The sequence below is a fragment of the Rattus norvegicus genome, chromosome 9 (genome assembly GCF_021556685.1).
Source record: "Rattus norvegicus strain SHRSP/BbbUtx chromosome 9, alternate assembly SHRSP_T2T, whole genome shotgun sequence".
Taxonomy (NCBI): domain Eukaryota; kingdom Metazoa; phylum Chordata; class Mammalia; order Rodentia; family Muridae; genus Rattus; species Rattus norvegicus.
The window spans coordinates 86,934,796-86,957,729 of NC_141542.1; the positions used below are offsets into that span (position 1 = coordinate 86,934,796).

General features: G+C 38.1%; 1 protein-coding gene and 1 pseudogene across 3 annotated transcripts in view; both read left to right on the forward strand.

The window, feature by feature from the left end:
- The window catches only part of Spag16 (sperm associated antigen 16), a 906,763-nt gene that overhangs the window by 416,323 nt on the left and 467,506 nt on the right, over positions 1 to 22,934 (forward strand).
- LOC148003775 (aspartate aminotransferase, mitochondrial pseudogene) overlaps positions 5,905 to 22,934 on the forward strand; it is a 30,604-nt pseudogene continuing 13,574 nt past the window's right edge.

Below are 22,934 nucleotides of genomic sequence, written 5' to 3' on the forward strand. Positions count from 1 at the left end.
GAGAGGAAAAAGTACACGCCGGAAAGCAGAACACTCTGTCCCCATAACTGACTGAAAGAGAGGAAAACAGGTCTACAGCACTCCTGACACACAGGCTTATAGGACAGTCTAGCCACTGTCAGAAATAGCAGAACAAAGTAACACTAGAGATAATCTGATGGCGAGAGGCAAGCGCAGGAACCTAAGCAACAGAAACCAAGACTACATGGCACCATCGGAGCCCAATTCTCCCATCAAAACAAACATGGAATATCCAAACACACCAGAAAAGCAAGATCTAGTTTCAAAATCATTTTTGATCATGATGCTGGAGGACTTCAAGAAAGACGTGAAGAACTCCCTTAGAGAACAAGTAGAAGCCTACAGAGAGGAATCCCAAAAATGCCTGAAAGAATCGCAAAAATCCCTGAAAGAATTCCAGGAAAACACAATCAAACAGTTGAAGGAATTAAAAATGGAAATAGAAGCAATCAAGAAAGAACACATGGAAACAACCCTGGATATAGAAAACCAAAAGAAGAGACAAGGAGCTGTAGATACAAGCTTCACCAACAGAATACAAGAGATGGAAGAGAGAATCTCAGGAGCAGAAGATTCCATAGAAATCATTGACTCAACTGTCAAAGATAATGTAAAGTGGAAAAAGCAACTGGTCCAAAACATACAAGAAATCCAGGACTCAATGAGAAGATCAAACCTAAGGATAATAGGTATAGAAGAGAGTGAAGACTCCCAGATCAAAGGACCAGTAAATATCTTCAACAAAATCATAGAAGAAAACTTCCCTAACCTAAAAAAGAGATACCCATATACATACAAGAAGCCTACAGAACTCCAAATAGATTGGACCAGAAAAGAAACACCTCCCGTCACATAATTGTCAAAACACCAAACGCACAAAATAAAGAAAGAATATTAAAAGCAGTAAGGGAAAAAGGTCAAGTAACATATAAAGGGAAGACCTATCAGAATCACACCAGACTTCTCGCCAGAAACTATGAAGGCCAGAAGATCCTGGACTGATGTCATACAGACCCTAAGAGAACACAAATGCCAGCCCAGGTTACTGTATCCAGCAAAACTCTCAATTAACATTGATGGAGAAACCAAGATATTCCATGACAAAACCAAATTTACACAATATCTTTCTACAAATCCAGCACTACAAAGGATAATAAATGGTAAAGCCCAACATAAGGAGGCAAGCTATACCCTAGAAGAAGCAAGAAACTAATCGTCTTGGCAACAAAACAAAGAGAATGAAAGCACACAAACATAACCTCACATCCAAATATGAATATAACGGGAAGCAATAATCACTATTCCTTAGTATCTCTCAATATCAATGGCCTCAACTCCCCAATAAAAAGACATAGATTAACAAACTGGATACGCAACGAGGACCCTGCATTCTGCTGCCTACAGGAAACACACCTCAGACACAAAGACAGATACTACCTCAGAGTGAAAGGCTGGAAAACAACTTTCCCAGCAAATGGTCAGAAGAAGCAAGCTGGAGTAGCCATTCTAATATCAAATAAAATCAATTTCCAACTAAAAGTCATCAAAAAAGATAAGGAAGGACACTTCATATTCATCAAAGGAAAAATCCACCAAGATGAACTCTCAATCCTAAATATCTATGCCCCAAATACAAGGGCACCTACATACGTAAAAGAAACCTTACTAAAGCTCAAAACACACATTGCACCTCACACAATAATAGTGGGAGATTTCAACACCCCACTCTCATCAATGGACAGATCATGGAAACAGAAATTAAACAGTGATGTCGACAGACTAAGAGAAGTCATGAGCCAAATGGATTTAACGGATATTTATAGAACATTCTATCCTAAAGCAAAGGGATATACCTTCTTCTCAGCTCTCAGGGTTGGGAGGGGAACACCCATAAGGAAGGGGAGGGGGGAGGGGGATGTTTGCCCGGAAACCGGGAAAGGGAATAACACTTGAAATGTATATAAGAAATACTCAAGTTAATAAAAAAAAAACAATTTTTGTTTCCTTGGGATAGAGATAAATTCTAAAAACTTTTGTAGTTCAGACCTCCAACATCTTATCATACTTAATATACATATTATCACCGGAGACGGTATGCATGTAAAACGTGCACGTAAACAGATGCAGAGGTTCGTGATTTCTAAAATTTAAACTTGTGACATTTGATTTTTCACTTTGCCTGCTTAACTTAGTCTATGAAAACAATTTCTTGTTGAGCATACTATTTTCCTGTATTTGAGCATACTATCTCTCTCTCTCTCTATATATATATATATATATATATATATATATAGAGAGAGAGAGAGAGAGAGAGTCAGTCAGGTAAGGAATGCACTCATTGCATTCTCAGTGTTAACTCATTCACTGCGTTCACTGCTGTAGACAAGGCCTCGGGTTAAGATAGGCTATCTTAGCATTGGCATCCATCCTGTTCTATCTCTATAAAGATGTACCTGTAAATTTTCTTAGCAATTCGTGTTGCTCTCTTTTAATTGGCTTCTATAACTTTCAGCTGGATAAATGCTTACCGACTTCAGAGCTACTTTAACAATCATTATATTTATAGGATGGACCATTCTTCTCTAAATCTTCTCCTGGATACATCTCTTCCTCCCTGTCCAATTTCAGCTTCCTGTTGTGCTTTTAAATATTAACCCAGAATGCAGTTTGCCCTGTCCATAGAGTCACAAAAGTGGTGACTCGCCAGTTCACTGGCAAGTAATCCCTCTACCAGGGAACACACTTTAAAGAAAACTGACTCTTGTAAAGAAGCCACCAACTGTCAATATATTCTCAATTAGGGATGGAGATGTACGATCCCTTCTTTCTTCTGTGCTAGAATGTTGACTAGATTGAACGTGTTCAGGTCTTATGCAGCTGTGAATGCATAAATGCAGCTGTCCTGTCACACCAAGAAGACAATATTTCACTCTGGTTCTCATGACTTCTGGATCTTATAATAATCTTATTCTGTTTTCCATGATGGTGCCTGAGTCTTGGCTGATGAAGCTGTCTTGTTTGTGACTGAACATTCCACTAACACTTATCTGTATTTTGATCAATCATGAGTTTCTGTGTTAAACACCAAGCAAAGGAAATTTATCTAATGAGATTATAAAGATATAATATTTTATGGTATAAAGATAAAAATTTCAGAGTACTTTGATATGCTGTCCACTTTGCAGAATTAGTAGCAGTATTACCTACCCCTTAGACCTATGAGTTTCCAACCATGTGTTCTTGACCAGATTAACAATACTAAGCATGGACAGATTCTTCTGGAGTGAACCTTGAATCCAATCAGAGAACAGTTGGTTATTCCACAACACTCGTACCACTGTTGCATCTGTGGGTATATATCTTGCCACACTCGTCATTATTGTAGTCCACAACTTTCACAGCTAGGCAATCCTGTTGAAGATTTTCTCTCCAACTGTCTTCATAATTGCCAACAAGGAGGAAGCTTCCTAGTCAATACCAACATGAGAACCAAATTCTATTAAGTTTGTGATGTCTTCAGAAAAAGGATCTTACAGTAGAGTTTTTTTCACACTAGGAACAGTAAGTAGTGGGAGCTACTTTTGTTCTGGCACACTGATTTAACTCAAACATTTTCAGAAGCTGTCCTGGAAAGATGGGTCAGCAGTTAAGAGTGCTTACTGGTTTCCCAGAGGCCCCAAGTTTGGTTTCCAGTACCCTTGTCAAGTGACCCATAACTGCCTGTAACTCCATCTTTAGGAGAACTGATAGCCTCCTCCAGCCTCCACAGCTACCCACACGCATGGTGCACAAAGACACAGACACAAACATAAACATACATACAAATAAAAAGTAAATTTTAAAACAAATTTTGGAAGACAATCCCATGACAGGTGTTCATCTGACTATCCAAAGTTCATTTTTGTTACCTGCTCCAAAATTGACAGTAAAAGTCTCAAATACATAAACAGTGTAACATATCACAGCATAAGCACTAGAAAGAGGAGAGGCACAAATTCAGGTCTCCTAAATTCTCAGATTCAGATAATATAGTCAAAAATAGAGCAGACAGAAGACCTTAAAAGAACACTCACTAATGACGAAATTAAAACCCTGAGGAGAGATACAGCCTGCAAAGTAATCAAAATTACACCAAGATAGAGGAATTAATAACATATTAAATATACTCAAATAGTATAGTAGATTGGCCTTCTTTCTACTTCATTAATTGGGCATACAGAGAACTTTAGGTCATTCATGATTTTTTATCTAAAATTTTTACTATTTGGGAACTTCATACATGAATGCTATATATCATATCCATCCCTGCTCTGCCTCCAACTCCCCCTGTGCCCTCTCGCTCCCTCTCAAATCCATGGACTCTTATTCTTTCATTATTATTGTTTCGTGTGTGTGTGTGTGTCTGTATGTGTGTTATATTCAAGGGTACATGTGTTTAGAATTGGTAACGCGATATTGAGTAACCTGTCAGGGAGCTCACTTCTAGAGTGAACAGGATCCAGATCCTAGGCTAGGCAATGGAATCCAGGTCCACGTTTATAAAATTACAGTGTACAGTGAGAAGTCATATGCTTGAAAGGCAGGGAGAATAAAGATCTTCATATGTTACTAGATCATAGATATTGAAACACACTTGAAATGATTACATAGTCCCAAGCACGTCAGCCTCCCAAACAACATATGTTTGCACAAATCTCCCAAGCTTTGTGTTGAAATGATAACAGAAATGGGTTTTGAAACAGTCAGAAATAATGACCTAAACATCGGATGCTGTGAACCCAAAGACTGAGTGACTGTAGCAGTTAGGTTGAAGTGAGCAGCATATAGTCAAATGGATAAAATAATCGACAGTACTTCAAGTTGAAACAGAAGCAATCAGCTGCTTGTTTAGTTTTTCAAGATTTAAAGGTATAGTGAAATCCAGGTACCGTTTATTCATCAATAAATGTTGACACATGTTTTTTCTGTAATGACTATTTACTAAATAATTGTATTTCTTGAATTTTATAGCATAAGTACTGAAAGAAAAGTGAAATTTTTTAGTTATGAAATTTTCTTTTTTGTGGGCGATGTGTGTGTGGTGGGGAGGAGAGGCTTGCCCTTGTATGTTACACGCTTCTGCGTGCAGGTGTATACAGTCGTTTGCATGGGAAGCCAGAGGAAAATGTTGGGTGCCTTCCTTTAGTACTCTCTGCTTTCCACCTGTTCCCTTAACACTGAACTTGAAGCTTCCTTCCCAGTGTTTTGCCTGGAGAGGCTGGCTCCTCGGATCTGCATATTTTGCCCTCCCCTCCCCAACTCTAGATAAAACCCATGGCAATGCCCCCTGCTTTTCCCTGGAGTCTAAAGATCTGAACTCAGGTCCTTATTCTTGCGCGTGCACACACACACACACACACACACACACACACACACACACACACACACACACACAGCCAAGCTTCCCCGCAATACCTTGTCTATTAATTTTATACACTTATATAGGTTTTATACCACATTCAATTTTTTCATAAAACAGTTCCCTGAGTCTTTATCAAGTCAAGATATTATAATTCACACAGATAATAATTGTCATGTATTTCTTACACTAAATTGGTTCTGTAGGATTGTACTTCGTATAAGTTCCTCAGTGGGATTCAGTCTGAAGACTTGGGGGGAAACAGGTAACTCATTTTAGAGAATATCCCGATGTTACCACACAGTTACACACAGTTACCACTAGATGGCGATGGTGCATCGATAAGGGAAAAAACCCTTTGCATTTACTCGGAAGACTGATGAATTGGCTATGGAAAGTAATTCATCAGTTGCTGAAAATGATGAATGAGTGGAAAGATGAGAGGAACGTGCACTGAGCCGTCTTTGCACTATTGAAAGAGCGAAATGGATGATACCAGAAGGTGGGAATGTAACCTCACTCCAGTGGGAGCTAGAAGTTACACCTCGGAGCCATTCAGAGCCACCATTTCGGGTGCACTTGTTAGAATCCTAGACATAGCAGCTGCTCACCTTACTGGTTTTCTTGACGATGGCATGTGAGTTACGAGGATGTTTCTTTTGTAAGTTGGTTTTGTGGTCACGTGTTCTATCAACTACACGATTGCTATCACCTGACAATCGTATGCTTAATGAGTAATGGTTAATTTCTCTAAATTGGTGTTTCTTAATTGGACTTGAGAATTTAGCTCAGCAATAACCCAGGGCCCTGCATGTCAATGCAATGCTAAGAAGGAAAGGATCTGTTGTAACGGCCAGGTTATATATATATCAATCTCCACTGGCAAGTTGGTGTGAAGCCTTAGTCAGATCACGCCACATCTTTCCCCCAAATTAAACAGGAGGCTAATTGCAAGCTTAAAAACAAAGGAATACAACCACTTTTTAAAATGTATGCGATGCAGATATTCTTGTCTTAAAATGTAAATATTATTTTTAAAATATGGCAAATTCATGATTTTTTAAAATAAATTTTACACACTGAGAGGATTCCACATCTTTCTTTAGAGGTAGGTTATATTTAGAAACCCTTAAACACCTACAGAATTGCTTTTCAGTGTTCGGTGCCTTCCTTGATTGCTCTCTGCCTTGTTCCCTTAGGAGAGAGCTTGAAGCTTCCTGGTGTTCAGTCTGGAGAGGCTGGCCCACAGCGTCTGCCTATTTCCTTCCTACCCTCCCCCAACCGCAGACAACACAGATGCCCATGGCAATGCCCTAGCTTCTATGTTTTAGGAAGTTAACCATGTGCAGAGCCTGCCCTATTAATGCCCCCTTTATAGTAGCCCTGAGCTGCTGGAATGCAGGTTTGCCCCAGTGTGCAGGTGTGTATTAGCAGGCTAATGGTGCTCTTAGTCGGCCATGACCTTTAGCAGGGCACTGTTGGCTGCCATCACTGTAGTTCTGAAAGTACACAGGGTGTCCAGCTTTGAGATACCTTTTCTGCTGCATGGCCAATGCTCATTGTGAGACACGGTATGCATCTCTATAAATAAAATCAGTGGGATTAGTGGCTTAAACAATTCCATGACACTGCATTTTCTTCTGGGCCCACTGCCTGGGAACAGAAATGGAGCTTACAGCATCCTGTTAGACATAACATCTACCCTTATGTGCTGATTTATGAATTGAGAATAAATGGCCGTCTGTGTAATGCCCCACAGTACTTGCCCCTGTGTAAATTGCCTACTCTGGCATTAACCTAGTGCTGGAGACCGTAGTCTGAAGGCTGCTAGATAAGTATATCATTTCGTTATTTTACAAAATAAAATAGAGTAACTTTTTTATTTGGTAAAAGTATAAAACCAAGAGTTCAATTTGCAAGCACATGGATGGGACGCCTGCCTAGAGCAGTGGAATCCCACTCTGTCGTCTGTGGCAGATAGATGCTGCCAACATCCAGAACCTCCAGCAGATTATTGAAAAGATTGTTTTGACATGCTCTTATAAAACAATGCTATTCTACTTTATATTATCTGAAAAAAATCTGTTTTTACTTCTGTCCTTAGTAAGATTTGTCACCTTTATGTGAACAGACTTAGCACTGGGGGCAATAACGTACTTTAAATATTACTGTTGTCAAGTCTTAAAATTAATGCATGAGAATAAAGCTATGAGAAAAATATTTCACATAGCCCCATTGCCCATTAAGAAAGATATCTCTGAAAAATCAACGTTCTAAAAATTAAGTCATGCATGTGTTCAGAAAGTAGTTCACCTTGAGTTATTTAATTATTGGACACAGTACACTTCATTCAGTCACAGTATATGTATATATTAATTGTTTGTTTAATATTCAAACGGTAGTGTAGAAAGAAATTCGATTGGAGAGTGAGCCTTTAGATCCATCTGTTCTGGAAGAGTGGACTTAAATGTTGATAGCCGTTAGCACTTGAAGAGAGAGTATCTGATATGTGTCATGAATTGCAAGTGTGAACGAGGAAGACTGTGTTTATACAATGAGCCCTCCTCATTTATACACAGCACAGTTGGTCCAACTGTCTCTGGTTGAATGGAGATCATATGACTGAGTTAAGATCAGTGAAATCCAAATGGAAGGGTGACTTCCAGCTGTAGAAATTGAAGCACCGAGTGATGACTTTCTGATGGAGCAGAAAACTTCCTTCTGCACTAGATTTTGATATGGTCAAGACGAATAAATCTTTGTATAGTATGTGTCAGGTGGGATGCCATGTCTGTTGTAGCTGTTACTGCTAATTATTTAAAAGTAAAATTTTATGCGTAGCAGAAAGAAAACCCTGAGGATTTTCTTCACTAAGTCACTACATCTGGTTGTTTACTAATGAAGCCTTCGAGTCAGACATATTTTTGGTGTAAAGATGACAAGAGGCTGACCTGTTACTTTTCTTCTTCTGTGAGAGCCTGCACTAGTGTTTGAGAGTGGGGATAAGTTGCCTCATAAGCTTTCATGACTGTTGCATGGGGAGATCTCTGCACAGAACTTGGCACAGTCTGGCACTCAAGGGGAGCATTATTAAGTTTCCTTATTGCTCTTTGCCTCAAGCAAGATTTTAATGTAGGTCCAGTTTTCTCAGAATCCATATTGTTTTCAAGTCTATTGTTTTTTTTTTTTATTCCGGCAAGAAAGTAGAAAATCCTAGGAATGTCATAAGCTCATTAAGCACAAAGTTGGAATCATATACATCCTTGTCTTTCCGAGATCCAGTAGTCCAATTGACATTGTGCTGAGTTTTGTAATTAGGATGACCGTTTGAAGATGGTAGATCAGGAGGCGTGTGGATGCTCTGTCTCCTCATTTCAGAAGGTACCTTCCAATTCCAGAACTAAGCAAGCACAAACATTAGCACTCACATCTGCCAGGCTTTGTTTCTGAAGCCATAATGCCAAAGCAGCCAAAGGCAAACATTCCTCAACTATGTCAGACATGAAGCCAAGGTAGTCTAAACTTTCTATGAATTCTGCGCCAAAAATAAATTTCAACCAAAAACTACTAATAAAAAGATCCCCCCACATTTCAGATATGTAAAATGAGGACATATAAAATATATTGCTCCACAGAGGCAGACTGAGTGGGAAATCAATCTTTTGCAACTCCACACTTTTTTCTACACACCTTTTTTTTTTCATTTTGTTGAAAATAGATGTTTTTCCCCACATAATAGATCCTGGTTATGGTTTCCTCTCCGTCTACTCTCCTCAGACCCTCCCCACTTCCCTCTCATCAGAATCCACTCACTTCTCTCTCAGAAAATAAACAGACTTCTAAAGGATAGTGACAAAAATGAGACAAAGTAATAAAATAAGACAATAATAATAATAAACTAAAAAATTAACACATCAACTTGGAGAAAACAAACAGAAGGAGAAGAGCCCAAGGGAAGGCACAAGAGTTAGAGACCCACTGGTTCACGAACTGGAAGCCATACTATGTGTACAGAGAACATGGTGTAGAGCTGTGCAGTGCAGGACCTGTGTATGATGCCTCAGTCTCTGTGAGTTTGTGCATGCTTTTTTCTTTTGATTTAGAGGGCCTTGATTACCTGTTGTCCTTTATCCCCTCTGGCTTTGACATCCCATTTGAAGATGAGTGTTCCAAGGTCTCTCACGCTCTGCATACTGCATTTGTGGACCTCTGCATTTGTTTCCATCTTCTGCAGAAGGAAGCTTCTCTCATGAGGAATGAGCAAGTCACTGATCTATGAGAAGAGCAGAGTGTCATTAGGAGTGCTTTTATTGCTATTTTTAAAGAACAGTAGTCCTTGGCTTTTGAGGCTATCTAGTCTCATGTTCCTGGTCACCTAAGAACTGTCTGGTATAATTTCCATCTCATTAGGAAGGCATTAAGTAAAAGCATATGTTGGTTTATTACTTCCACATAAACTGGGTTACCATTGAACTACCATATTTTGCAGGCAGGACATCATTGTCCACCAGAGAATTTGAGTCTGGGTTGGTCTTTGCATTTCTCTGTTGATATCATGCAGGGTCCCTTCTTGTTTGAGAGATGCTAGATGGTAGGGGGGAGGGCTCTATGTAGGCAAAAGCTTGGCTTATGTTTCATGAGTTGTGCAAGTGTTGTCTTAGCAATGAGGCCTTTCGTGTGAATTTAAGGAGAGCAAGCTATAGCCATTGTAACTACCTGCACTGTTTGGGGATTCCCATGGTATACACTTTGGCCAACAATTCAATTAAATATAACCTAATTCTGGTACTGGAAGCATCATTTAATGACAAGTGATAGTCAGTTGGGACTCTGTCTCCCCACTACTTGGTGACTTCATTTAGATATGACTTCCTATATGTACATATATTAAGAATTTTCTATTGTATTAATTTTCCTTGTAACTTTTCAAATGACCCCTAATTTCAGCTCTCTACCCCATATTTTCTCCCTTGTCCCTCACTTCTCTCCCCTCCCCACTTGATCCTCCTGTTTATCACCCTTGGTTCTTCCATTACTACTCTATTTTCCTTTGCTAGAAAGATCTCTTTCCCATTTAGTTCCTTATTCCATTCCTAACTTCTATGGTTATATGGGTTGTGGCTTTATTACACTGACTTAAAAGCTAATATCTACATATATGCAAACATATGTCATATTTGTTTTTCTGGGCCTAGTATACCTGACTTGGAATGATTTCTTTTTCTAGTTCCATTCATTTATATGCAGATTTCATTATTTCGTTTAAAAATCAGGTGAGTAATACCCCATTGTGTAAATATACCATGTTTTTATAAATTCATTTTTTTGAGGGACATGTAGATTGTTTAAAATTTCTGGGTATTGTGAACTGAGAAGCAATGAATATAATTGAATAAGAGTTTCTGGGGTAGGATGAAGTATCTTTTGGTATATGCCCAAGAGCATTATACTTAGATCTTGCGGTAGATTGATTCCCATGTTCCTAAGGAAACATCATACTAACATTCATACTTTGCATACAACCACCAGCAGGAGGTGAGTGAGTTCTCTTAACCCACATCCTCTCTAGCATAAACTGTCACTTGTTTTATTGATCTTAGCCATTCTGACAAGTGTAAGATCAAAATTAAAAGTAGCTTTGGTTTGCATTTCCTGGGTGGTTAAGGTTATTGAACATTTCTTTAAGTATTTCTCAGCCAATTGAGTTTCCTCTTTTACAACTCCAGAACTTAACTAGTCCAAGAATCATTCATTCTAGAAACATCTGAGTAATAGCAAGGAGTGACTTTCTTGTCCTTCTTAACCCTCTTTCCAGACAGAAAATCTGCAAAATAAAATGTCCTAGGTCACCAAGAAATGTCCTGCCATAAGAAGTCAGAAGTCACAGCAAGGACATGAGGGTTATGCTTATGCCTAGGAAAGCTTTGGGAGAATGGAATCCTTAATCCACAGATAACCTTGAGGGCTAGAACAAGCTGAAACAAAGGTCAGGGAAAATCAGTGAACCTCCAGAGTAGCGGTGTTATTTTTCACACCACAGGGTGACTCAATGAATGGGTACATGATTTATTCAAAGCCTTTAATTCACCAGCTTGCAGTCAACTGGCCAATAAACTAATCTTGCAAGAATTGCTATAATGACATGAAGGATGAGCTGCATACTCTGCTGCCTTATTTCTAGGAAGATACTACCAAAAACTAAACAGTGGCCACCAAGAGCTCTGGGAAGTCTGGAATGTAGCTTCCAGTATAGGCTAGCCTCAAACTGCTATGTAGTTAAGGTGAACATTAGCCTTCTGACCTTCCTGTTTCTACCCCTAAGCTACATACATGTGATTATGGGTCCACATAAGTACATTTGACTTTTGCTTCTTGTCCATAATTTTAGTATGAAGAATAACAAAAACTATAGTTTAAAATATGTTTCTATTGTTTTTCTTTATAAACTAAGCTTTTTTAACATCAGATTTTTAAACAACTATATAGTTAGCTGACAATGTCTTTTACTATCAGAAAATTTTAAGCCAGGATTTCTATATTACAATTTTTGGTTACATTAGGATGTGTGTATGTGTTCACATGTACAGGCATGCATGTGTGCATGTGTGTGTCTCTCTGTCTGTGTCTCTGTCTCTGTCTGCTTCTCTCTCTCTCATTCTCTCTCTCTCATTCTCTCTCTCTCTCTGTGTGTGTGTGTGTGTGTGTGTGTGTGTGTGTGTGTAACTTGTAGGAGTCAGTTCTCTCCTTCTTCGGTGGGGTCTCACAGATCCAATACATTTATCAGCAGGCTATGTGGCTAGTGACTTGGTATACAGCTTTATCTTGTCAGGCCTCAGGTTCTCTATTTTCACTAGTTTTGTGTATTTACTTCTTGGTGATTATCGGATGTTTTACGTATTTACTTCTTACTCATTTTTGGATGCATAACTCCTGAACCAATGACACTTCTTAATTCAGTAATTCTTGATAAATAAACTTCTCCTTATGAATAAAGTTGTTGGCTCTAGTATTTTTATTTCAGCTGAAGGTAATTTAAAATATTACTTTTACAATTATTATTTTATTCATGTTACATATCTATATATCTATATATACATTTATATATATTTGTGCATGTGTGAGAATGATAATGTCTTGCAAGTACGTATGTAAGCCACGGGACTGAGTATCTTCCTCAGAATCTGTTTCTCCTTAGAGACAGTTTTGCAGTGGACCAGAGCTTACCAATTAGGCTATACTGGCTGGCCAGTGAACTCCAGTGGCCCTCTGCAAGTCTACATCTCCAGCACTGGGATTAACATTATGTTCTTCCACACTCAGCCTCTTACATGGGTGCTGGCACTGAGTCTCATGTCCTTACAAGACAAATACTGACTGTGTCATCTTCCCAGCCCTAGAATTCTATTTCTGTGTTCTTTTTTATGTATCTTTCTGACACTTCTCTTAAACATTATTTGACTTCTCATATTTATCATCATTTTTCATCAATCTCAAGCAATTTGTCTCTTTGTTTTTCTCTCAGGGATAAAATTAAAATCTACTTTCCACCTTTGTAACTAACATTTGTAAAATCTATTTGCTTACACTTGTAGCTTGCTTGTAGATTTTAACTGGACACATCCCACTACTACGTGGAAAATGCCTACAGTTATTCTTTTAAATGTAGCCTAACCAGGACACCTGGAACCCAGTTCATTCTTACGCACCATCTTCCTGTGGAAGACATGGAGGCAACCTCAGATAACTTCACCTTTGTCAGCTCCTTGCTTGCTGCTTATTTCATCACTTGACCCATCTGTGTTATGGTTTATCTTAAAAGAGCTTTAATTGGACCTATATAGAAGTGAGTTCACATCCATTGCGATGAGCATCATGGGCGAAAGATTTTAATTTAGAGTTCACAGTTCCGTGAGGGTTTGAGTCCACTTTCATTATGGGAGGGAACAGGGCAGAAAGCATAATGTTGGAACAGTAGTTGAGAGCTCATATCCTTATTGGCAAGTAGGAAGCAGAATGAGAGGCGCTAGGCCTGGTGTGGGTTTTTGAAGCCTCAAAGCCTGCCTCCCGTGACACACCACCTCCAACAAGGCCACATCCCCAATCCTTGCTAAACGGTTCTATGAACTATGACTGAAAATACTCAAATGTGCGCTCATACAGGGATCATTCCCTTTCAAACTATAACATGGTGCCATTGGATATGGCTTGTTGCTCCAACCAGACCTCAAGATTTAGTTTCATTGTGACAGAATATATCCCCACATATATATTTAGAGTACAAATTCATATTCAATGGACTTTAATTGCATATTTTTCTCTCACATTATTCTTTCTGTAAGAAAGGTGAGTCATGTTGCAAATACTTTGTTATAGACATCTGGAGCTCCTTCCACTCTTCGTCTTAGTTTCATGTGTTTGTTCCGTAATCTGCTGAATAATTCTCATGTGGCCATCCTGAGAATCAGCCCATGGCTTAGCTCAGAGAGTGTATATGGAGAGGTGAACTGAAAATGTACTTAGCCACTCAGTGGGAAATGTTTGAACAGGTGTAATTGATATGTTCAGTATCAACAAAATGTGTGTAGGAATGTATATTGAAAGTACTGAGTTTGACAATGTAGCTCAGTGGTTTAGCATTGCCCTAAAATATACAAGATCTTGGGATTAACTCTCAGTACCTTAAATTTAGGAAGGAGGAAGAGGAGGGGGAAGGAGAGGAGGAGGAGGGGGAAGAGGAGGAGGAGGAAATGGGCTTGTAGTTTTCATTGCCTGTTCTGAGCTCAGTTTGACACTAATGTTCTCTTCATACACTTCCCGGTGCTCACTCTGCTCATCTCAGGATAATACAGTGTAAAGTATTACGCTCTGCTCAACTCAGGACATTTCCAACTTAATACTAATTTCTCTAATTTTGTAGGTACTGGTTTGTTTGATGCTCAGTGATCCTGAGCCTTTGAAATTAGGCCATGATAGCTTTGTAATTTTTTCCTGTTCTTGGTTAATGAATAAATTTCCGAAAGAAGTATTTTCTCTGAATCTTTAAGAGTCTTCACATTTTTTGAATTTTAGTATCATTCGGGCAGTTTTATGTCCTGGGGAAAAGAAATAAATTACTCATTTGGAAATCTTCTCAGTGTTTGGCTTTGCTTTTATTGATTCTCACACATTTCAGAGAGAAGTGTAGTGTTTCATGAACTTGCTGCTTTTGCTACTTTTCTGCTTTTGCTATATGTCTGAGGCTCTGTGACTCTTTGAGTCTGCTCATCAAATCCAGAGGGCATCAATACTGAAGATTCATGTGTCACTTCTTCCATAAAAACAGCCCGCCTACAATGCTCTTCTCCATAAAATGTAAAAACGTAGTCTCACGAATTCTGTGGTCTCTTGTATCATTTTCAGGATTCTTCTTAATGCTCTTGAGTTAAAAGAGAAACTAAACTAAACCTTTATGTGTTTTCAGTCCCCTCACTCTATAGTTCTCTTCAAAGTCGTTTCTTGACACCTTGTGTGCTTGAAGGCAGACTTTCCTACTCTCAGGCATAGGGAATGTTGCCCCATGCTTTGCATTGCTCCTGGTCACTCTTGTGAATGGTGCATGGCAGAAGTGAGAAATCTGGGGCCAGGAATTATTACTCAGAAACTGGTATTTATTTTTTAATAGATGATTAAAATTAACCTTTATGGTCATTTTTACTCTTGAGATTTTTAGGTAAGCAAATTTTGCCCAAACACTATATCTATAGGCAAGTTTCTCAGATCAAATAGATGCTGTCAAAATAATGCCACCAGAAACTGTTTAGTGTCACGAGGAACTAACATTTTGCCTCCAGTTAAAGCAAGAGTCATTCAACTGTATCTAAGCCGAAAATAAATATTAACTCGTATGACCTAACCTTGCTGATTAATGGCCTGATTAAATTAAAAGGAAATCTTGGCAAGTTACTGCTGTTTATACAAAATTTTGTTATGACATAAAATGTTAATAAAGCTGCAAATTTTCTTGCTAGAAAAGCATTTCATTGTATCTGAAGGTGTTCAAATGCAGGGACATCACACCTAGAAAGACCTCATCCTCAGATTAGTCCCCACCATCTGTCTCCAGTTTATTTTATTTTGAATATGCTCTAGGACTACACTAGTTACTTGTTGTTGTGGTTGTTGTTGTTGTTGAAAGCAACTTAAATAGGAGTTGATTTTGGCTTCCAGAAGAACATGTGTTAATATTGACAGAGAAAGCATGGTGGTGGCAGTGGAAACTGAGAGATACTTCTCTACCTCATGCAGGAAGCAGAGTGAACAAGAATAGGACCAAGGCTATAAACCTTCACAGCCTTCACATAGTGATCTTCTTCCTCCAGCAAGTCTACAGCTTCCAAAAGTCCCATCACCTTATCAAAGGGACCAAGTAAGTGAACACAGTAGGTCACTGGGAGTATTTCTCATTCAAAGAAACCACAAGACCTGATCCATGTCTGCATTGGCAAGCTGATCTATGACACAGCTATCCTTTCCGCTTCAACAGTCTTAGAAGACTCCATCAAATTCTCCACACAGCATGGCCTAGACTTCTCAGTTGATACAATCAAAGTAGTGTCAAGACAGCAAGCGCTTCTGGTTAGTATTGTTGTGGACACATGAGGAAATCCATGGAAGTCTTAATAATCTAATCAATATGCCTTATTTTGTTTTTATTGTCATATTTTTCATGGAGAACTAAAGTTTTTCTTAGCATTGGATGATCCACAGGTGAATAGCAATGGCAGTTTAGGGAAATTATAACTCTTAGAAGAATGAGAGGTTTCAGAGACGACTAAAGGTGTGTTAGTATAATCCAGATGAAGTCCGAGGAAAGCCTGTTGACATTTTCTCCCTCAGTTCTTCAATGGAGATTATAAAAAAAAAAAACAAAAAAACAAAAAACAAAACAAAACAAAACAAAAACCAAAAACCAAAAACCAAAACCATCTGAGTGACGTGCTCCCCATCTTCCAAAGCTCGTTGAGGAGGAGATAAATTAACAAATTATATTCAATGGCTGGAATAACCTACCCCAATGTAATGTTCCAGCTAGCACACTATGGCAAAGTCAGTTTGAAACAGAGGAAAACGATGACTTACAAAGAAGTATTAAAGATTGGTTGACTATGAAAAGATCTCAAACTGGAATTGGGGAAGAATGAGAATTCCATACGATTACTTGTTTTCAATTCAAAGACTAAATTTCTAGGATAAGGACTATGTATAAAAGAACATATCAGTAGAAATTTCAGAATTTCATTTTGGGTTTATTTATTTTTCAATGTCTGTGGGATGTCACGGGGGGGGCGGTTATTTAGTATAGATAAACCTAATCACAAAGACAGATTTAACCTCATGTATGAAGAATGTACCAGTCCAGTGACAACGTGCAGCAAACCATAGTCTCCAAATTTTTAAATCATGGAACAGCAGCGTATGTCCCATCTATGAAAACCATACTCGGCTGTCTGTAATGAGCTTCCAGTGGCACCTGGGTTTTTCCTGGTACTGCTTTAAGGCCAAGTAGTGTGGGTGGCTCAGAGTCTTGTAGTATCAGCTAGACTGTAACTACTTCAGATATTTTGATGTCTTCCATATGTCTTACCTTTTATGCCTTTCTTACTCTAAGCTAGATGTGTTCTCCTAGGAAAGCTCAGGGTCAGACACTGGTAAGTCCAATTATGCAAGAGAACACTGAGCACTGTGCTTGGAATTGACAAATGTCAGAGACAAAGACTGGGAGGACCACAGAGCTGGAGTCAAAGGCTCAGATGGAGATGAAATTTGGAAATTGTAACAACTTGCTGAATTTTACATTTTTTGTGAACAATGAAATCATGCATCAAATTTGCACCTAATTATCTCATTCTGTTCTTTTTATCCTTACATGTTATATATAATATAATATACCAATGTCTCATACTATTCCTCTAAAATGAGTCAATTTAAGTAATTATATGTGAGCACTCCTTTGGGGGGGCGACGGGGAGCATTAAAAGACAAACTCCTCAAAGAAGTATAATGTTTAAAGTGAACAGAAGGGCTAGGTTGAGATTAGAGGCCATGAAGGAGGAACCAGAAAGCCAAAGTGTTCCAGTGTGGAATGACTGAAAAGGAACAGACAAGGATGCTCTGGGAATGAAGGCTAATAACAAGGCCAGCACCATGGAGGTGTGAAACCCATTATGGAATGAAGATGCTTGTTGTGCTTGTCAACCTGACGTGTGTTTGGTGAAGTAATGAGAGATTTCAGAGGTGTTGCTGCAGTGAATTAAAGAGGCAGCCCCAACTTTCCTCTGTGAGCTTTATTCTTGAGACTTTTAATTGTACCACCCTGGGCATTGTATGTAAAACAATCAGGACCAGATTTTTCTCATGTTTGAAAACTAACTGCCAAGGCCAGGTTAAGAAGAACTGTGTTAGACCCAAACCTATAGTTTTAATGTATTCTCTGTCCATAATTGTGGACATCAAACGAAAATAGTCTAATATATATTCTTAGAAATTATTTTAGTTTAGTTTAGTTTTGCTATAAAGTATTTTTCTTCATGTGTTTGCTGTCTGTGATTGGCATACATCTCAATAAGACCTACTGTAGTTCTGTTAAATATTAACCAGGACATCATTTTGCACCATTTGGGAAGTTGTGAAATTTTAGCTTGATCCAAAAATCTTGCTCAGGATATTAAACATGACAGCTTCAAAGCTTGCCAAGATGTTGTTGACAATTGACCTAACTTTGATGAAGCTACTAAGAAAATAAAAATCTTCCTGGTAGGCTTCTATGAAAAGCTTTGAAGATTTGACATAGTGTAAAAAATTTCATCTATGAGCAGGTGCAGCCTATAGGTAGTAAATAACATTAAATTTTTGAGAAAAAAAACCTGCAGTTGGAAGGTAAGATGATAATTTTTAGTGATTTCCAGCACTAAGGATAACTAACTTCATAGCACATGAAAAAATAGAAAACATGACTAGTTTTGGTTTTTAAAACAACAACAAGAAAAAGAAATAAAAAGAGAAGAAAAACAAGCATGTAGTCTCATATCATCACACTTAGCAAACCTATTTTGTGTAAGTGGACATCAAATTCCCTTTGGGATTTTTCTATTTCATTTATTTTATCAATAAGAGCCTGCTTTGGAGAAAGGAATAAATCACATTTAAATGAAATACAAGAGATTACACCAGTAGCCGAGCTCTTTGCCTTGACTAATCCAATAGATTTGGCCAAATATCTCAATGTCAAAAGCATTATAAGTATTCTACAAGGTAAGCCTGGCAAGGAGAAATCAATAACAGTCTATTGGATTTGATTAAAATGTTTACTTCCCCCTTCCAGCCTCCCCCTTCTTTAGCTAAATGGCCCTTCCTTGTGCTGATCTGATCTGTGTTATAGTAATTGGCTTCCCTGTCTGCGTCATGGTGCCTCAGTCAGAGGACTCAGTCCTGAATCATACACTTCTGTGTTTCCATGATTTCAGTGTTTAGGGCTCTTGCTCTGGTGGTGCTGAACTCCATAACAGATTAAAACAGGTTTTCACAGATCCATTTATACAAATTATTTCTTTGTATATTTATCCACTTTTATATTTTTTAATCCATAAACTATTTATTTGTTCATTATTAAGTTATACAAAGTATATCTTTTCCAATTTGCAACTCTAGAATGTGCTGTGTAGTTTTTGCAAGGAGGTGGCATGTGCTGCATGTAAGCTCTGTCCAACCATGAGAAGCTCAACCGTAGTTGCATCTTTCAGGTATTTTGCTCACAGTAGATTCTCCTGTTTTATTGGACACCAGAAAACTGATATTGGTGATTATCTGACCTATCAGAGACTTTGCAGTTCTCCTCTTTTTGTCTCAAATGTTCCCAAAGCAATTTACCTCAGTATTTGTGGACTTAACTCTCAACCTTTCCTCAGGGATTGATTTCAAATTTGCTTCATAAGAACATTTTTGTTAAAATTTCAAAATTATGGTATTGATCCATAACTTTCCCATCCATAATTCCCATCCAAAATTAAAGCATTTATAATGTTCCCATCCAAGCATCCATTTCATAATATATCTGTGAAGACAGAGTTAGGGGTGGATCTGCGAACCGTGGTGCCTCCTTAATACCACATGGCACTAACATCTATTTGCCTTTTGACTAATAGTTTATGTACTGTTCAGGGTTTCTGGATGCATGGATCATGGCACATCATATGTCTCACGTCCATACCATCCATGTTGACTGGTTTTCTTGTTCATTTGTACTACGTTTATCATAATTAGGTCAAGGACAGTTGTTACTCCAACATGCACTTTCTAAAGAAAAGAATGGTGTTTCAGAGAGTGCTATCCCAGGACCTTTAGAAAAGGACTCAGATGAACTTTCTGAATTTGTGACATCCTCTTCCTTACTACTGACAGTAACTGACTGATTGGATACAGAACAAAACATGCTGTTGTGTTTCCTATGACTTAATCTTTCTTCTTCATTCACTCTCCACCTTCTCAACTGTCCATCAAAATCATTCTCCTTGTGAGGTCCTGATACATTTCAGCCATTCAAGGGGGATTTGGTAAAGAGGCCTTTTTTCTTCATTGATTTCCTTTTCAATTCGCATTAACTATCACCTTTTCAATTATGACCGTATAAAACTCAAACTCATTTAGTTTGAAGAAATATTTGGTCTCTCCTCTATCCCGATGCTTCAATGGTTTATAAAATTGAACAGCAAACAAATATAGTTATTGCATATGAAAAATTATAGTTTTCTTTAAAAATCAAAAGTAATTTATGTGTCTTAATGTATACTTTTTATTAACATGGCATCAAGGTGGCACCACACTTGATGAGATTTAGAAAAAAGAAAGCATTAGGATGTTGCTTAGAAGAAATGCAGATTGAGAATGATCAGATAGCATTTTGTCCTCTTTTCTGTTTAAATATAAATTGAAGTAGAAACATACAACAAAATAATCCACCAGCAGATATTGAAAATTGTATTCTCACATAAGCTTTAATAAAAATACCTAAACAAACAAATAAATATACAAAAACCCTCTTGTATAATGTTTCTATCTCCAGTAAATTCCTCAGTCTTTCATATGTTCCCAGGAAGTAAAATTTCAAAATCTAGGGACTCTTCAACCATACTCACCAACTTGGAGGTATGTACATTAAAGAGAGCAGGCAACCATGGGGCAAGAGAGACTCTACAGCAAAAATTTGTCATTTACCACAGTCCACTTTATTTATGAAAGTGACATCATTTCCAAGAACCCCACATGTATCAGTAAAAACTCTCAAGTGATCACCTTAGCCATAGGAGCAAACAATATTCTAGAGAAGGTATACTTGGAAGGAAGACTTTAAAAAAACAAAGAAAGACTGTTCCTCAGGGTATCTCTCTTGACTACTGTATCTTAAAAAGTCTTATTATCCAGTTAAGCATCTCTGTACCTAATCAGTACTTGTAGGCATACCCAAACCAACCTACACACCTACTCACCAACTACACTCTGCACCTAAACACATATGCACACATATACACACATACCCACATACTAACTACACATCACACACTATACACTCCCCTCCATACTTCAGGAGCATCCCAACTCCCCATGTAAACATACTCTTCCAGATTAATGCCCCATGATACTATACACACCAACATACCAAACACATTACATGTATACCCAGAATATTCACACCCAGTTCCCACTCAAACTAACATATGCCCTCACACACATATAACACACACACACACACACACTACACACACCTATATAATACATATTCAAATCACCCACTTACCCATATGTGTTCCTAAATACTCCTACACAGTTACATAAACCCACACATACTACACATATTCACATAGGCCCACATTGTACACACAAAGAACCCAAACTCACACAGCCCTATACACACCACAAAATGCCCCCAACCCCTCTCCATGTATATGAAATAGATATGAAGCATACAACTTCTTTGGCTACTAAACTGTAATAAGAAGAACAAGTAACTAATCACAAAGGGTGAGGAGAATCTACTCCAGCACATCAAAGCAAAGTAACTTAAAACATACAGAATTTAAAAGGGGAGAAAATATAAAATGCATTATTTTTCATGGAAGGTTACAATTATCATTGTTACTACAGAGAAAACAGCAAAGTTGTTGTAAATATTGGGGAGAAGAGACCCAAAGTGAAAGACAAATGCTCCAACATAAAACTACCCATATGGTCACAAAACAAAACAAACAAACAAAAGCATTCAAATGAATTAAAAGTTTCTTTAATTGGAAAGTCATTAAAAAAACAAAATCAAGTTTTAGGATATAGCACTATCAAAATGAAGCCTTGCTAATTATGGACTCCAGTGATAAACCCACAAAAGAGGTAAGAAATTATGTACAAAGAGATAGAAAACAAAAACAAGCTATTTTCACATATTCTCCAGCAGTCATGAATGCCAGAAAGTGCCAGAGGTAAATCTACAAAGAAAATTACAGTCCCTGTGCATCATATCTGAACAAGCTCTGTTAATCATGCCTACTAAAAGTTCAAAACACACATACTCATGCCTCACTGAAGGAAACGCACAAATACAGAGGCAGTACCAAACACAGAGCATCCACCAAGATAAATGAAGGTAGAGCCACAGGGACAAAGGGCTAGAACATTCCATGCAAGATAATGCTAGAGCCCTGCTAACATCTGAGCGAGAGGAAGCAAGATGTTGCTGGCATCACACATTTTATAAACGTATTAGAACTCAAAGGCAAAGGATTGGAAGAACCACTTGGATTAAATAACATCAATGAGACACCTGGCAAGCCTGCTACCCAACCATAAAACAGACTTAAAACAAAGACAGAAAATCAAATCTGTTAGTAAAGGACTGGTAATGTCAAAGTTGGTTAATATTAGATCAGAGTGTGCTATGTGGGAATATATTTTAATACTTGAGGAGTGTGTACCAATTGGAATCTGCCAAAGAAGAAGAGTTTAACATCCTAATTCCTGTGTACTTCAAAGTTGGGCATTGGAAGGCATAGTGTGAAAGTGAAACATTTTCTTTCTTTTCTTCATTTTTAATCTATTTTTTAACTTTTTAAAAGGACATTTTATTGGTTCTTTGTGAATTTCATACCATGCACCCTAATCCCACTCATTAACCCCTTCCCTCCTTGTACCTGCCATCTACCCAAACAACCTGCTGAAAAGAGAGGGAAAAAACTCGTTTTGGAAACAGTAGTGTGTCACACTGTATCCTACAGTATAACATTTTGTCCACACTTCTTTGCTTGACCCATTAGCCTCCTATGAGCCCCCTGGCTTCTGCTACTCTCTCAATACCAGAATCTCACTGAGATTCCCCTGTTGTTGCCTGGTGTCATGGAGATCCTGTAGTTTTGGATCTGTAGGACCAGCCCCTCCATGCATTCTAGCAGTTTATCAGTAGGGTAGATGTTGGGGTGGGCTAAGTCAAAGTCCT